Source organism: Silene latifolia, chromosome 8, assembly GCF_048544455.1.
Source record: "Silene latifolia isolate original U9 population chromosome 8, ASM4854445v1, whole genome shotgun sequence".
Lineage (NCBI taxonomy): Eukaryota > Viridiplantae > Streptophyta > Magnoliopsida > Caryophyllales > Caryophyllaceae > Silene > Silene latifolia.
In genome coordinates this window covers 65616689-65635777 of record NC_133533.1, presented here as the reverse complement: position 1 = coordinate 65635777, position 19089 = coordinate 65616689, and positions in this window count along the sequence as shown.

Sequence of the window (19089 nt, the reverse complement as noted above, 5' to 3'; positions counted from 1 at the left end):
CGAGGATTTCTCGGTCAAGTCCAATACATCAGCCGCTTCATAGCCAAACTCTATATGATTTGGGAACCTATTTTCAAGAAGCTCCGCGCCACCGATCACACCTATTAGGACGACGATTGTCAAAAGGCCTTCGACTGGATAAAGGAAATCATATCCAACCATCTTGTCCTCATTTTACCTTAGCATGGAATTCCCTTATCCCTATACTTGTCTGTCACCGACACGGCCATAGGAGCAATGCTAGCGCAAACAATAGACGGCGAAGAACGAGCCATCTACTACATCAGGAAAAAGTTCATCGAATACGAAACAAGATACACCCAACTGGAAAAGACATCCCTTGCCCTAGTTTGGTCAACAAAGAAGCTACGACATTATAATGCTCTCCTACACGGTTCACACCTACTCCAAGATGGAACCCGTCAAATACATTTTCGAAAAGCCCATGCTAAACGGAAGGTTGTCCAGGTGGACACTCATGTTATCTGGCTTGACCTCAAATTCATACCCCTTAAGGTTACCAAGGGAAGGGCAGTCGCCGATTTCCTAGAAGAAAATCCCGTCAACGAGGATCCAACGACCGACACATGGTCACTCCCTGACGAAGACATCCTTTATGCCAACACCGATGCATGGGAGCTATACTTCGACGGTGCATCAAACCTAAGAGGCTTCGGGGTACGAATTTTTCAAATATCACCAGAAGAGGGACCCATTCCGATCTCAGTCAATTTAGACTTCGCTGTAACCAACAATGCCGCGAAATATGGAGCATGCCTCATCGTCTTATAATCAGCCATAACACTTGGCATCAAAAGGATAAGAGTCCATGGCGATTCCTCACTAATCATCAATCAAGTGTCCGGATTAGGGAAAATCCGAAGCGACAACCTAGCACCATACCAAGCAAAAACTAACCAGGAAGCTGAATTCTTCGACCAAATCGACTACTTCCACTTACCACAGGAAGAAAACCAATTGGTTGATGCCCTAGTAAAACTTTCCGCGCTCGTCAATATACCCGACGAAATGACATCAATGCCCTTGTGTGTCGATAGAAGGAGCGAGCCAGCTCACATCTGTGACATCAACAACGACAAGGAAAACCATGTCGAACCTTGGTACCAAGCCATCCTCAACTACAAAACCAAAAACGAATTCCCTCCTAACTCTGATACAAGAGGACAAAGAGCCATCCGTCTACTTGCATCACAATTCATGATAAACCAAGAACAACTATACAAAAGAACACCCCAGGGGATCCTTCTCCTTTGCATTGAGCACAACAAAGCCAATATAGTAATGGAAGAGGTTCACGGCAGAGAATGTGGCCCTCACATGAGCGCAATGATGCTAGCCCGAAAAGCCATGCAGTTAGGCTACTACTGGACCAACATGGAGGCTGATTGCAGAAACTATGTCAAACATTACCACAATTGTCAAATATTTGCCAACATACAACACAAACCACCATCCCTTTTATACACCGACATCACCCTGTCCTTTCTCGACCTGGGGCGTCAACATCATCGGCAAAGTCAACCCAATATGCAGTCATGACCGCCAAACAAGTGGCCAAGTTCATCCAAGACAACATCATCTGCAGATATGGGGTACCCCATGAAATCATCAGCGACCAAGGCTCCCACTTCCGGGCCGAAATGCAAGCATTGTTGGACAAATATAAAATCGAACGACATCGTTCGTCCCTCCTATCATCCTTAAACCAACGGAGCGGTAGAGGCAGAAAACAAAACACTTGTCACCATCATCAAGAAAATGCAAGATAACTACCGCGATTGGCCGAGCAAACTCTCATTCGCGCTCTCTGGATACCGAACGTCCATTTAAACACCAACAGAAGCAACACCCTTCTACCTAGCACACGGTATGGAGGCAGTGCAACCAGTGGAGTTGGAAGTCCCATCTCTACGCGTCCTGCTAGAAAGCCAAGACCCTGAGGCGGAATGGACCAGTCGAAGATTCGAGCATCTCACACTACTAGCTGAATGGCGACTCAACGCCTTGCACAACCTCCAGCTATACCAACGACGTATACAACATGCATTCAACAAAAAGTCAAACCCATAAATATCAAAGAAGGCGACTTGGTTCTCAAGCCGCTCTGAGCAACGTTACCCGTCGATCCGAGGGGAAAATTCAAACCAAATTGGGTCAGGCCATACCTGGTAAAAACAATCCTTTCAGGGGGCGCAGTGAGATTGAGTGACCTAGATGGGGAGGACTTCACAAAGCCAACCAACCTAAACCAACTCAAGAAATACTACCCTTGAACCTTATTAGCCAATAACCTTTCCCTAGTTTCGCGACTAGTGACCGTAATCCAAACCAACAACCTTTCCCTAGTTTCACAACTAGTGACCGCAATTTCCCTTTCAAGTCAAATCTTCAAAACGTTCTGATTTGAAATTACATGTTTAATTGAGTCTAAGTTACGACCCTTGCCATGTTTCCAGCAGCCTTTGATCTGTCAAAGGCACCATCCATTTGCAAAATCAAACAAAACACCTGAACTACGATCATGGTTTAATTTCACCTTTTCAGGTGGATACGTAGGCAGTTCTTTCCTACACAAGAAGGATACAACCACAACACCCTAACAAAAATTCACAAAACATTTGAACTACGAGCATGGTTTGATTTCACCTCTTCGAGTGAAGACGTAGGCAATCCTTTCTTGCACAAGAAGGAGATAACCATCCCCACACACTAAAACAACAACCCATACAAATTTTAAAAAGAGGAAGCGTTCCTTTTCCACAAAAGAAAAAAGTTAAAAAAAAACAAAAAGAGTCTTTCTCCCTTCCCACAAAAATCCACTTCACACATGCGATGTTTAGGACGATTCAAACTGAATTACCTTTACAAGATGGATGGAAGAAACAACGAATCTTCCCATTTTTTTGGCACAAGTAATCCTCTTTTTTAATTAACAATGAGAAGGATTACAAACTTGACAACAAATAAAGCTAAGCAAGTCCACGACTTGCCAAGCTAGAACGTCGACCAAGACATCTTGCATAGTAAAACTAACACACACAAACACACGATACATAGCTAATACAACAAAAAAAACCCGCAAATGCTAATACAACATAATAATAAAGCGGGTAATGGAGGTCTTCACTCTTCCACTCTACCCTTGCTATTGCCTTCGGGGTACATCTTCCCCTTGTTCTTCTTGCTAGCCCACATAGCATGGGCTTCCTCCTCATAACGGATCCTCAACAGATCCACAACGGCAACGGCACCTGGGTTCTTACACGACCCAATACTCGGCCCAAGCCGAGCCCACAAGCACCCGGAGTACAACTTGGCCACCCTCCAATAGCACCCACCTCTTCGGCAAGAGGGCAAATTTCACCATTCATGAAAACGAAAACATGAATGAGAGCATGCTTCAAGGAACGAGGATTGCACCTTGACTTGACGAAGTACCAACAATTGACCAACGCCCATTGTAATGAGTTGATACTTCTCGGGAGGCGATAAATCCCGACTCCAATGTCGCAACTTATTTTCGAAAGTATCCATGAATTTTTTTTGGAAGGAGAAAAGAAGGTTTTCGTAGAGATGTTTAGTGTTCTCACACTCACATTTCCATGGATTCACGATTTAAAAAATCCGGCACGGTTTTCATAAACGCGGCTTTAAACATACTGGTTTTTCGCTTCTTTTTTTAGCGGGAGAAAGTGATGAACGTCTTGTTGTACGCTAGCAAACACATTTATACCTAACTACTAGCATTGCAAGCAAGTTGAGGTCAAACCCAAAGGACGGGGGTACGCAAATTGTTCAATCTAATTGTAGTTGCACTAGGTTTGTAACAATTGGTTGGGTTGATGATTCTAAACTAATAAAAGCAATGAAAGGCAATGAAAGGTAAAACCAGCAATAAAAATAAGGGTGTTCTCAAATGATAAACAATACTAGGGAATCATTGGATCATAGGGAATCATGGTGAGATCAAACAAACAAGTTTCATAGATGCAAGCAATTATTATTGTTGGAATCAATTTAGTGCATATCTTACGATTTCTAGGGGAAACTTAGGTCTCGGGGCCGAGTCGGTCAAGACTTTATAACACCTACAAGTCAACTTAGTTTTCCCTATTCATGGTGAGATAACATAAATGAGTCCTAGAAAGATTTGGGTCCCAGAGCCGAGTCGGTCAAGACTTTACAACACCTACAATCGACTTAATTCTTCCCAATCAACTATATGCATGGTCTAACAAGCATTGAGTTGGTTTATGTCTTACAAGTCTTGTTGAAAGGATAAGAGAGTGAAGCTAGGTTGTTAATCAAGAAATTCATCAAACATGACATGTTCATAAGTTGGAAAAACAATAAGCAAACATTCATATGAACTCATTAAGCATAAATCTTCCCGATGGTTAACTCCCCTAATCCCCCACTAATCCCTAGTTAGTAAACTACTCACTCATTATCATGGAAAACATGTTAAAAATGGTGTCAATCATCTTAACAAGTATAAACATGATAGAAGAGTAAAACAATAAGCAATAAAGTAAAGAGTAAAGGAATTATACCAATCTTAAGATGAACAAATGGAAAGGAATGAATAATAGAAGAGAACTTGATTGATTGATGAAGAGTTATTAATTCCCCAAATAATAACCCAATAATATTCAATTACCCAATAAGAAATATTGAATAATGATTAAGGAAAGATTAAAGTGCAATTTGTGGAATAATTAAGATGAATCTATTCTAATCTACTCCTAATCTAATCTAAGAAAGCTTAATATCTTGATTATTACAAATGGAGTATATATAGTAGTACAAGGATTAGGTTAACTAAGGGTTTAAATGATGGTTAGACCTTGTAATTAAATTTAGCGCTTTGCAAGTCCTTAAGGAGCCCCACGACTCCCCATTGCGAAGTCAATCTTCGTGCCGATCAATTCGCTCGTCCTGGCATGGGGACGCCATTCCTGAGCTTTGGGATGCCCATCTTGAGCTTGGGACACCTGACCTGAGATTCGGACGCCCGACCTGAGCTTGAGGACGCCCGTCCTGACGGTCAGCTTGTCTATTTCAGCTCGGATTTTAAAACATACGTCATTTCCTCATCCAGACACCTCTTGGAGTGATTCAAAAGCCTAGACCACTTTATTTTTCGACAGCTTTTCATCTATCATAGTTTCAGACCCAAAAAAGAAACTCTTGGTTTGGTTCCATGCAATTTCCTCTTCTAATGGCTCCCTTCTCGTCATCCTTGCTCAATAACTTGTGGGGATTGATTCTTGGGTCGTGGGAATTGTCCTTCTTTCCCCTAAAACTTGATTTGATGAACTAAGACCTTTAGCCTTGGTCTCCTCTTCGATTCTTTGTCGTTCGATGTTATCAATTTAGGTCCATTTTACTCCGTTTGGGCAAGGTTAGTGATCCTCTTCTACAAAGGACACCAAACCTTATAGAATATGCATAATAGGAAGCTAAAGACAGGAAACGAACCTAATACATACTAAAAAGCATAGGAAGTAGGCTAGTCAGGGGACTAAATTTTCGTAAATATGAGTCACATCAAATATCTCCAAACCAAACTTTTTCTCGTCCCGAGTAAAGAGGTGACTAAGATTATGACCCTTATTTAAACTAATACTACTAACATAGCCGTTGTGAGACAATTAAAGGGTCTAACTTCGCCCCTTCAAGTCACAACAAGACATCCATGAGGTAAGATGCCTTCTTGCAAAGCAAGGTGGGGCTTCCCAAAATGGCGACACTTCCAAGCATTAAGCACACAAAACAAATAATGGATGCATCAACAAAAGAATAGCTACTTTCCTCATCTAAGTGGCGAAAATCACCTACAAGCGAAACAATTTAAAGGGACACAATCCATCATAGATATTGGTTCTCCTAGTTACTAAGTCCAAGAGGATACAAATAAGTCACCTCCAAGTTGTGTTAAACTAGGTTACCTTTGTTCACAGTTGCTAAATCCTTTTGTCAAGAGCCAAGTCCCTATGGTGTTAGAAAACACTATAGGATCGCGGAATTTCTCCTCCTACCTTGACAAGAAGAAGGGTCGTCCCCTCTCCACCGTGAAACAAATAACGGATGATCAATGGATATAAGGGTTTCATAGAGAATGAGTTTCACGATAGTTGTTTTTGCTTTTGGATTAATTTTTCCCGCCATTTTTGTAGCATTTGACGATTAAGAACATTCTATGCCATTTTTTATGTTTGGCATTTTCATACTTGGCAATTTCAATTTTGCATTTTTTGAACATTTTTCAAAATAAATCCATTTGTAGCAAGGGTACTTATATTAAAGCATAGGAGTCTATTTTTGCTCCACTTTTCATTTCATGCAATTTGAAAACATTTGATTTCGGTTTGTTACTTTAACTCAATTTGATGTTTTTGTGCCCATTCCCTTTTTGTTGACAAAATATGATGATAGAAGTGTAAGGACTGTTGCATGGCATCAAGGATCAACTTGGAATAAATGGTAGCCAAGGAGTTATCACACCACAAGGCACTCTTGACTAGGCCTTAGACCATGGGACAAAAGATACTAGTATGACATCCTAGGGTGTCTTGAGAGTATTCTAGCAAACAAACTCTCAAGGAAAAAAATTATCTACAAGGGCCTTATATACAATTGTCAAGCTTTCCAAATAGCCATTTTTACAATTTTTTCTAAAATGCAACTACATGCCATGATGCAACTAACATATATACAACTCTAATGCTTATGCTTCTATCAACTAAAATGCCAAATAATCAAGATGCAACTCTTAGCAACACATTGGTTCATACCGCATCAATAAAAATATAGCCACATTGTCATTAACATTTAATAAGGAGGAAGGCGATTTGGAAAGATCATACCATGCGGTCTTCTATTTCCTTCGTGCCTCGAATATGGCGTAGTCGACCCAATGTAAAAAGAGTGACAAACAAATAAACAAATATATACAAAAGAAATAAAAAAACCCCAAAGAGAGAAAGCCATGCACGCATAGAAAGTACATGCCGCCATTAATTTCTGTGCCTATGGCCAGAAAATCAAACCTGCAGAGACAACGTGAGATGACATTGAGAGGGAGGAGTATCCCTGCCACGACTAATGTGGAGAGTTTAGAGGAAATAAGTGAGGAAAGCTCAGAGAAAGCAAACCCTAGTAGTATACGAACTGGTCCTAATGTTGAAGACGAGGGGAAGACAAGGAGTATTCATGAAGTTGTAGGTATACCAGAATTAGTAGTGGAAACGGATGATGAGACAGAAGAGGAGGATATAATTGAAAGTGAGAATGAGGAAGAGATTGCAATTGAAGAACAAGGGGTTGGTAACCCGGAGGAAGTTCCAGAAACAAAGACTTTAGAGATCCTGCAAATTGAACAGGATCATGTTGAAGAGGAGATTGAATATTGGAATCAGGCCATAATATGCGTTATCTTAGGGGCCAATCTGTTAGTTATTTAGACCAAATTAATACTCATCTTATGATATTAAAATTACAAATTAATTTAATGTGGTCTAAATCTACATGCATGCAAATAAAATGTATAAAAGATGGTATTAAACCATCTTAAGACAAAAGTTCCTTACATTGCTATAAGGCAAATATGGGCACTACAAAGGTCTCCTACCTTTATAGTTCTTGAGCTATTCAACTATAGATGATCCTCCAAGAACACCAATTACCAATATAGGTAAACTCCTTTGGTGGCACCCAAGATTAACCCAAAATACTACTAAAATTAATAACTAGTTAATAGTAGTAGTAACCATGTAATTGTATATTTGATGTACTAATTAATATTATTACTTTGATAATATTATTAGTTAGTTTTTATATGTGTTTTATGATGAAAATGATGAACAAAATAAGAAGAAAATTTGGTCTCTTGGTGATGAAGAGAAACCGGCCAAAGCACCCTTAAAGACCAAAAATTTCTTCAAATTTTTCCAACATATTAAATGGTGTAATTGCATGGGTATTTATAGGCAAATGTGGAGACAATATTAAGTGGAAAAATGCCACTTAATGGACACTTGTGATGTCCTCATAAAACCGGTACAAGTGGACATATTTGAGTCCATTTCGGTTTTCGACATTTGCCCCACAAATGCTTATAAGTCTTATATTTAATTATCTTACATAATTAAATATTAGTTTAATTATTTAACACTTAAATAATACAAATTAACTACCAATGACTACTTAACCATTAAGTAATCATAAGACCATTTTATCAACATACAATGTGTCGATATTATCCCACTTAGCTAATTTTACAACCTCTTGTAAAAATTAAATAGCTAATTAATTCCATCTCAAAACAAAAAACACATATCGCATAAAACTAATTAATTAACAATTAATTAATAAATTCTAATCATTTATTATTTAAATATCTCATAATTAAATAATAAATCTCTTTGTCCCGAGTTCGTAACCCGTCATCAAATAATACATTTATGTGACTAACTAAGAGTCAAATAATACAAGGATCTAATTATCTCGTATCTCATACAAACAATTAATTTATTCTATTTGGGCGTCATCCTATAGGTGTGACCTAAAGGGATCAGCTGATCACCGTCGTCACACGACAGTAATGTCAAACTCTAGTCAGCCAATCATTACCGATTAACGATGACCAGCTGACAAATAAATAAAATAAATCCCCGATATTCCTTTTACGAGATTTAATATGTAAACGCACTCATTGTGGAGGACACTACTCCAACACAATCTGTCGTGGGAGGTGATTGAGGGTTTCATCAGGCGAATTTGGAAGAAGTTTAACATTGACAAAATATCATTCATGCCTAATGGAGTATTCCTGGTTCGCTTTAAGACATTGGAAATGAAAGAAAAGGTACTTGATTTTAGACATTATCTTTTTGATAATAAGCCAATGATTGTTAAGGCATGGGAGAGGGACATGGAGATGAAAAAGGAGGATGTACAGTGTGTGCCTGCGTGGATTAGGCTTCACAATTTGCCTCTAAAGCTTTGGGAAAAGGGATTACCTAAAATCACAGGCATTGTGGGCAAATATGTCAAGAGTGATATAGCAACAGAAGAGAGAACCAGATTAGGGTTTGCAAGAGTGATGGTGGAACTGGTCGTGGATCAAGAGCTACCATCCAAAATTTGTTTTAAAGATGAAATAGGTGTAGTGATACGTGTTGAGGTTGAATATGAGTGGAAGCCAGTCAAATGCAAGAAGTGTCAAGGGATGGGGCATTAAACGGAGCAATGTAGGAGAGGCAATAATCTGAGGAAGAAGGCTATTTTCAAGCAAGTCTGTAGACTAGTCGTGCACACTGATAAGCCTAAGAACACACCTCAGGCAGACCAAGTGATCCAAATCAAATCTGTGCCCTCACCAATGAGGGTGCTATATATACCAGTCAAGAGACTAGTTCTAATAAGTAGGGGAGGTAAGCCACAGGAAGCAGCAAAGGATGGATATAGCAGGGAATCATTTGGGGAACACTCTTATAAGGAGATACTCAAATCCCCTGGGAAAACAGCTGTTGTGCAATATGATAATAATAATCCCTCAAAATTATCTTATGGATAGTTTAGGATTTTGGAATGTGAGAGGCACGAATACAGTAGGAAAACAAAAAGCTATTAATTTTTTCGTACAAAATAAAGGTGTTGCTTTATTTGATTTATTAGAAAAAAAATAAAGTGTAAAGTTTTTCATAAGGTTGTTAACGGCTTCAATAATTGGTGTATTTCTACTAATAATGGATATCATAATGGGGGGAGATTCTGGATCCTTTTGCAGTGTAAGACTTTTAGGGTTCACTTCCTGGAATACAATGCTCAATTTATTCATATGAAGGTTGAATCCTTGGTAAGTAGGGATACCTTTTATCTGACCATGGTGTATTCTTTCAATGGTGTTAATGATAAAGCCCCTGTATGGGGTCATCTGAGGAGAATAGCAGGGACAACTGTAGGGCCTTGGTGTTACTTATTTAGAACAAATTAGACACATCTTATGATGTCAAAATTACTAACTAATTTATGTAGTGGTCTAAATCTAAATGCATGCCAAGATAAATAACATAAAGATGGTGTAAAACCATCTTAAGAGAAATTTCCTTACATTGACGGTCGAAATATATATGGGCACAACTAAAAGACTCCTTCTTTTAGTTGTTCTTGTGCTAATAGATGGTGGATGATCCTCCAAAACCCAAATTACCAACTTAGGTAATCTCCTTTGGTGGCACCCAAGATTATCCCAAAAGACTACTAAAATTACTAACTAGATAATAGTAGTAGTAACCTTGTATTATGTAATATTATTACACTAATAATATTAGTAGATGTATTATTATTTTTGTGTGATTTGATTTTGTGATCAACTAATTGAGCAAGTAATTATAGAGAAAAAGATGAAGAAAATGGACCTCTTTTTCCTTCTATAATGATCCGGCCAAAGAGAGTTTTTTTGGGTGATTTTTTTTCTAAATTTTTCATCCCTTGCATGTGATATAATGTGAGGTATTTATAGTCCTCAAAATGTAAACAATTTAGAAACATTAGATAGTGGAAACATGCCAACCCACATGGTGTGATTTCATCACATAAATGGCGGCACATGTGGTTTATCGGGTCCATTTCGATTTTGGACATTTGTCCCACAAATGCTTATACGTCCTATATTTAATTATCTTACATAATTAAATATTAATTTGATTATTTAACAATTAAATAATACAAATTAACAGCTAATAACCACTTGACCATTAAGTAATTATTGGACCATTTTATTAATATAAAATGTATCTTTATAAAACCTTATTTGCCAATTTTACAACCTTTTTTAAAATTAAATATCTAATCACCTTTACCTCAAAACTTATTCACATTTTGTATAAATTTAATACATTAACTATTAATTATTAAATTTCAATTAACATTTATTAATTAATTATCGAATAATTAAATAATAAATCCCCTTGGCCTGAGTTCGTAACTCGTCATCAAATAATACATTCACTTGACTTATTTAAAAGTCAATTAATACAAGTATTTAATTAATTTGTATCTCATACAAATAATTAGATTTTCCAATTGGGCATCATCCTATAGGTGTGACCTTAAGGGATCAGCTGATCACCGCCGTCATACGACAGTAGCGTCAAACTCTAGTCAGCCAATCATTACCAATTAATTATGACCAGCTTACAAATAAATAATAAATCCATAATATTCCTTTTACGAGATTTAATATGTAAACGCACTTATTGTGGAGGACACTACTCCAACACTTGGGCCATATCAGAAGATTTCAACTGTGTCTTATCAGCAACTGAAAGAGTTGGGGGCAATGTTCCATCCACTGAGATGGAACCTTTTAAGGATTGTGTAGCAGACTGTGGTGTACTGGATATTGCTGCAACTGGTTCCTTGTTCACTTGGAACAATAAACAGAAGCCTGAGGAGAAGATATATAGCAGATTGGACAGAGTTTTGGTCAACAAATTAAAGCCTGGTGTAATCATCTACCTGATTTGTATGCTTATTTCCTTCCTGAGGGGATGTATGACCATACCCCATGTATTGTGAGTAGCTCTAAGAAGACTGAGAGGAAACGTAGCTTCAAATATTTTAACATGTGGGGAAGGTATAAAGATTTAAAAAGGAGGAAGGCGATTTGGAAAGATCATACCATGCGGTCTTCTATTTCCTTCGTGCCTCGAATATGGCGTAGTCGACCCAATGTAAAAAGAGTGACAAACAAATAAACAAATATATACAAAAGAAATAAAAAAACCCCAAAGAGAGAAAGCCATGCACGCATAGAAAGTACGTGCCGCCAATGATTTCTGTGCCCATGGCCAGAAAATCAAACCTGCAGAGACAACGTGAGATGACATTGAGAGGGAGGAGTATCCCTGCCACGACTAATGTGGAGAGTTTAGAGGAAATAAGTGAGGAAAGCTCAGAGACAGCAAACCCTAGTAGTATACGAACTGGTCCTAATGTTGAAGACGAGGGGAAGACAAGGATTATTCATGAAGTTGTAGGTATACCAGAATTAGTAGTGGAAACGGATGATGAGACAGAAGAGGAGGATATAATTGAAAGTGAGAATGAGGAAGAGATTGCAATTGAAGAACAAGGGGCTGGTAACCCGGAGGAAGTTCCAGAAACAAAGACTTTAGAGATGCTGCAAATTGAACAGGATCATGTTGAAGAGGAGATTGAATATTGGAATCAGGCCATAATATGCTTAATCTTAGGGGCCAATCTGTTAGTTATTTAGACCAAATTAATACTCATCTTATGATATTAAAATTACAAATTAATTTAATGTGGTCTAAATCTACATGCATGCAAATAAAATGTATAAAAGATGGTATTAAACCATCTTAAGACAAAAGTTCCTTACATTGCTATAAGGCAAATATGGGCACTACAAAGGTCTCCTACCTTTATAGTTCTTGAGCTATTCAACTATAGATGATCCTCCAAGAACACCAATTACCAATATAGGTAAACTCCTTTGGTGGCACCCAAGATTAACCCAAAATACTACTAAAATTAATAACTAGTTAATAGTAGTAGTAACCATGTAATTGTATATTTGATGTACTAATAAATATTATTACTTTGATAATATTATTAGTAAGTTTTTATATGTGTTTTATGATGAAAATGATGAACAAAATAAGAAGAAAATTTGGTCTCTTGGTGATGAAGAGAAACCGGCCAAAGCACCCTTAAAGACCAAAAATTTCTTCAAATTTTTCCAACATATTAAATGGTGTAATTGCATGGGTATTTATAGGCAAATGTGGAGACAATATTAAGTGGAAAAATGCCACTTAATGGACACGTGTGATGTCCTCATAAAACCGGTACAAGTGGACATATTTGAGTCCATTTCGGTTTTCGACATTTGCCCCACAAATGCTTATAAGTCTTATATTTAATTATCTTACATAATTAAATATTAGTTTAATTATTTAACACTTAAATAATACAAATTAACTACCAATGACTACTTAACCATTAAGTAATCATAAGACCATTTTATCAACGTACAATGTGTCGATATTATCCCACTTAGCTAATTTTACAACCTCTTGTAAAAATTAAATAGCTAATTAATTCCATCTCAAAACAAAAAACACATATCGCATAAAATTAATTAATTAACAATTAATTATTAAATTCTAATCATTTATTATTTAAATATCTCATAATTAAATAATAAATCTCTTTGTCCCGAGTTCGTAACCCGTCATCAAATAATACATTTATGTGACCAACTAAGAGTCAAATAATACAAGGAATTAATTATCTCGTATCTCATACAAACAATTAATTTATTCTATTTGGGCGTCATCCTATAGGTGTGACCTAAAGGGATCAGCTGATCACCGCCGTCACACGACAGTAATGTCAAACTCTAGTCAGCCAATCATTAACGATTAACGATGACCAGCTGACAAATAAATAAAATAAATTCCCGATATTCCTTTTACGAGATTTAATATGTAAACGCACTCATTGTGGAGGACTGATGCGGTCGTCTCTACACCAAAAATAAAATACCTAGATACTACTAACAGAAGTCAGCGGTAAGTAGGGTCGATCTCCACAGGGAGGCGGTTTACTATCCACTTGTCTATTTATCTGTCTAAATGTCACAATTTGGGGGTTGAATTGATTGTGTTAACTAAACTAAAGACTAAGCAAGAGAAATAAAGAGAGAGATTAACAGAAGAAAAGAGAGTATGCTAGGAGTCGGTCCACCGTGGCAGCTATCAGATCTTATACTATCGGGAATATTAAGGCGATTAGACTATTGACAAGAAGAGCTATGGTCGTCACCTTTCGGTCCTTAAACCGCCCTAGAGCGTAAACAGCTTAACTTTCGCCCTCACTGCAATACCCTATTGTAATTAAGCAAGCCTTCCCTTCCAATCTTTCGATCTAGGTCGGGGTTAACTAGAATTATGGTCTCCTGCATGCATTCATTCGACCGGATAACAATTAAATTGCCTAATACAATTCTTATCGCAGGGCTAATCTATTTAATACAATTAAAGCATCGCTACCACGGCTTCCCTAATCCTAACATACTACGGGGAATTTAGCTAGACATAGAATTAATAAGAACAATAAATAAAGAGGGAGAGGGAATAATAACCATTAAATAAAAAGGGAGAAAAGAGAGAAGAAATTACTGAAATTAAGGATCCGGAAATAAGAACAGAGTAACAGTAATCAGCAATGTAGCAAAAGTGTGAGAGAAAAAGAAGAAGAGAAGAGAAGAGTATATGATCCTTGGATTATTGGATGATTACAAATGACATCCCTAACTCCTATTTATAAGAAAATAGGAGTAGGATTAAACCTAATTAACGAATTAAAGCTTAAAAGCCCAACCCGTCAGTGAAGCCACTCGATCGAGTAAAGAAATCACTCGATCGAGCAAACTCACTTCAGCTTTCGATCGACCAAGGAAAGTGATCGATCGAGTAAGGGCATATAAGGAACTGGTCGATCGACTTAGAATAGTGCTCGATCGACTGATTATTGACTCCTAAACACCTCGATCGAGTAATAAATCACTCGATCAAGTGAAACTTGACTTCAGCAGCTCATCATTCTTGTCAATTTGACTTTGACTTGTCCTTTTAGCTCCCGAAACACCTTCACGCATCCCAAGACAGCAATATTTCCCGCTCCAAATCATCTCTTCCTCCAAATGCATGCTAAACGGACGGTAAAAGGCTTGATTTCGCTACTTTATGGCTCATTCCTGCAAATAAGACAAGAACTTCCAAAGTATGCAATTCGGGGCATTTCGTAGCATGAAACCACGATAAAAGCATAGAAATACGTGCATAAAATAGGCTAAAAAGACTATATTAAATGCACGTATCAAATCTCCCCAAACCAAACCTTTACTCGTCCCCGAGTAAACTAAAATGCAACTAATGGAACGGAAAAGATAACTCAGAGCTAGCTACAAATGCCCACTTAAGCCAATTTAATGCAGACAAACTAATACTTACAGCTAAACAGTCAAATGCAAACGAGTTATAGGATGTTTATAAATAAAGCTGAACCGTCGACCTTGCAAGACCTTTAACAATGGACTCTCACGGGTCACTCTTCTCTCATGAAGCAAAGGCAAGCAAATGTATGTAAGAGAGAAAGAAAAATAGTCGCTCACCTAGACTACGACCCACATAAACATGCATGCAACTAATATGATAGACAATTCTAGCTACCAAACATACATTCCAACCAAACAAGGTCCTGTCACAGCCGAGGGCTTACAAAAATATGGTAAAGTGAGGCAATGGGTAAGAAAAGGCAAAACATTTATGGGAATGTGGAGGTATAGGTGATCAAGCTAGTACCTAAACAAAACCATATGAGACATATCCAATTCCAACTCAATTATGAATTTAAGCACATGCCCTTCATTTGGCATAAAACTCACCAAACCAAACTAAACTCACTCCTCAATAAATGTAAATAAAGCATAGGAGCAGAAACCGTCAACAAACTGCATTTTTTCGAATTTTTCTTCTTCCTTTTTTTTCTTTTCTATTTTTTTCGGTTTCTTCTCTTTCACGTCTTTTCCTTTTTTCATTTTTCTTTTTCTTTTTTTTTTCCGATTCTTTTTTCTTTCTTTTTCACGTTTTTTCAACTCCTTTTCTTCATAAATACCAACTCCAAAACAATAGATACAGCCAAACTTGATACAATGAAATATATACCGCAAAACAACAATCTAGACTAGCTTGACAAGGCAGGCTAAATTTGGATGTAGCTAAAGGGTCAACTGGCAAATTTGGCTAATGTGGAGTTAAATGGGTAAAAATGAAATAAAGGGGATTTGTAAGCACCTCCCTGCATGTGACACCAACCACTAACCCGAATGTATGACGGCAAAAAGCAATTGAATTTCATATATGTGCAAATTAATGATACATGTTATGCAAGGAGTAACTACTCACAATCCTACATGAAACCGGTCACAAATGACACCAGTTTATAAGGCTCTAAATCTTAGAAATTATAAGTAGGTTGCCAAAATTTCAGGTCAAGTCTATATGTTCAGCTAAATTAAACATTAACTCGTAGATTATGCAAAAGACAAAGCTAAAAGATAACAGTTTAATGCAAGGCTTAAGCAAAAAGACAGTTGCAGTGCAATTTCATCATTGAAATCTACCGTTCCGACTCAACCTATATGCTAAAATAAACGTGAATTTTTGAATTTTAACAATTTTTCAATTTTTTATGGAATTTGATTTTTTTGAAATAAAAAACAATGCAAACAGAAAATTAAACGTGATAACTGAAATGCAAATAAAAACAATATGCAGACACAGATATGGATGCATAACCTCCCCAAACCAAACCGTACAATGCCCCCATTGTACCAAAACATGGAAAGGAAATGCAAACTGAAGGAGAAAAAGAGTAAATGCGGAAAACTCACAAGATTGCGCGAATAAGGGGACCTCCCAAAACCGACCATGAAATGGGAGGTTGCTAAGGCCCGGAAAACCGTCTCAGGAAGCTGATACAAGTCAAATACACTCGATATCCGTCCAGCAGTGGTCGATCGAGTGAGTGGGCATCCAAGAACTGCTCGATCGAATGGTGATGTGGTCGATCGAGTGAGTTTCTTCCTGCAGGTGGTCGATCGAGTGGATCCTTCAGCTACAGTGCTCGATGAATTCCTGCAAAATGCAAATGAAAACAGCCCGCAAACTAACAAGACAAGCACACTGAGATAGTCTATGGTATAAAACCATTTATTACAACCGAAAGTAAATAAAAAAGTGAAATTAAAATCGCCGGGTTGCCTCCCGGTAGCGCTTCAAACAGTCCCACTCGACCTTCTTTTTCTTCGAGCATCTCTAATGATCACAATCAAAACAGCTCAAAGCGCGCAGCAAGACTTTGTCAAATAGTCTGCGCATGTGCTACACAACAGCATAGGTAGCACCAAAGTGGAATGCAGAAATAGGGAAAGAAACTAAACAACCGTTTGAGTCTAACAAATTTCCTATGTGAGCTCCTAAATTTATCCACAAAATAAAGGAGCGCGGGAGCAATTGTCAATATATGGGGTCCCGATTCGATTAACGATTTGAGATGATAAGGACGGTGAAAATTCTTTAAATTAATCGACCATATGAGAGGAGGTATAACTTTAAAAGAAACAACATGAGTCAAACGAGGCAAAATACTATTAGAACAAACAATAATAAAATTATCGTTTACTACCTCAGATCGGTCGCTCTCAATGACGGAATCATAGGTAAAAGAGCTTATTACCTCTTCCGTGCTAGGAGCAATTACCGTCTCAACTGCTTCTTCATCAACCTCCTCGGTGGAATCCATCCCGTAAATCGCAGCTTCAAGTGTATCCGACTTACCGTGAATAGGGAGGTTTACCGTAACCTTCATCATCGTCAGACTCGTCATCCAAATCAAACCAAAATGACGAACCAAAGCTCCCAATGGCCATTTCAAATCGATCGAGCGAATAATCACTCGATCGACCAACTTCCTCCCGCATCTCACTCGATCGAGTAACAAAATCACTCGATCGAGAACTATCCTCCTGCATGTCACTCGATCGAGAAGGGATATTACTCGATCGAGGATTGTCTTCCTGAAATTCACTCGATCGACCATTATAAGTCACTCGATCGAGTGATTTTTCTCGCATAGAGCTGAAATCTTCACGTGGGGCAGTGAAATATGAAAGGAACTCGTCGTCCGAGTCATAGAAGTCATCCTCATCATTGGGCAATGCGGTTTCCTCAGGGGAAGAACCGCTCTCAACAAGGTATACCTCTTCTTCTTGCATCTCGGTGTGCTTAATCGAGCAACTACGACTCGAGCTCAAGGATTTGAGCATCCGCACGTCTATCACTCTCTTGCCTCACTCGATCATAATTCGCACTTGAGACGCAAGTATCTCCATTAAAGACCTCGGTTCGCAACCTCTTCTTCTTGTATCTCACCGCTAACCGAGCAATGTCAGTTTCGAGCTTTTCAAGTCGCGAAGAAGTGCGTCTATCGTGCTCTTGCCTCTCTCGGTCACGATCTTGCAATTGAGATGCAAGTGTCTGCAATAAGGATTACAGCTCCGCAATCTCTTCTTCTTGTATATCAGGATGATCTTGTTGCGGCAGCCATTGATAGGGTGGATGTGGCGGCACAACTACAACCGCATTGTGCTCGGCAGAACCACATCTCCCAGTGCGATCATCACCTACATTCCCATATAATGGGACATCGGTGATGGGTCAAAGGTACTCAAGCCTTCCCTTTGACCGTCTTTCACCTAGAACTGTCTAGGTAGTACCTGTAAGGCCTATCAAAACAGCACTAAACAAAAGATTAAAACGGCCTCAAGGGAAAAATCTCCTGAGGCTAAAAACAGATAAAATTAAACAAATAAATAAATAGATTGCCTCCCCGGCAACGGCGCCAAAATTTGATGCGGTCGTCTCTACACCAAAAATAAAATACCTAGATACTACTAACAGAAGTCAGCGGTAAGTAGGGTCGATCTCCACAGGGAGGCGGTTTACTATCCACTTGTCTATTTATCTGTCTAAATGTCACAATTTGGGGGTTGAATTGATTGTGTTAACTAAACTAAAGACTAAGCAAGAGAAATAAAGAGAGAGATTAACAGAAGAAAAGAGAGTATGCTAGGAGTCGGTCCACCGTGGCAATATCGATCTTATACTATCGGGAATATTAAGGCGATTAGACTATTGACAAGAAGAGCTATGGTCGTCACCTTTCGGTCCTTAAACCGCCCTAGAGCGTAAACAGCTTAACTTTCGCCCTCACTGCAATACCCTATTGTAATTAAGCAAGCCTTCCCTTCCAATCTTTCGATCTAGGTCGGGGTTAACTAGAATTATGGTCCCCTGCATGCATTCATTCGACCGGATAACAATTAAATTGCCTAATACAATTCTTATCGCAGGGCTAATCTATTTAATACAATTAAAGCATCGCTACCACGGCTTCCCTAATCCTAAC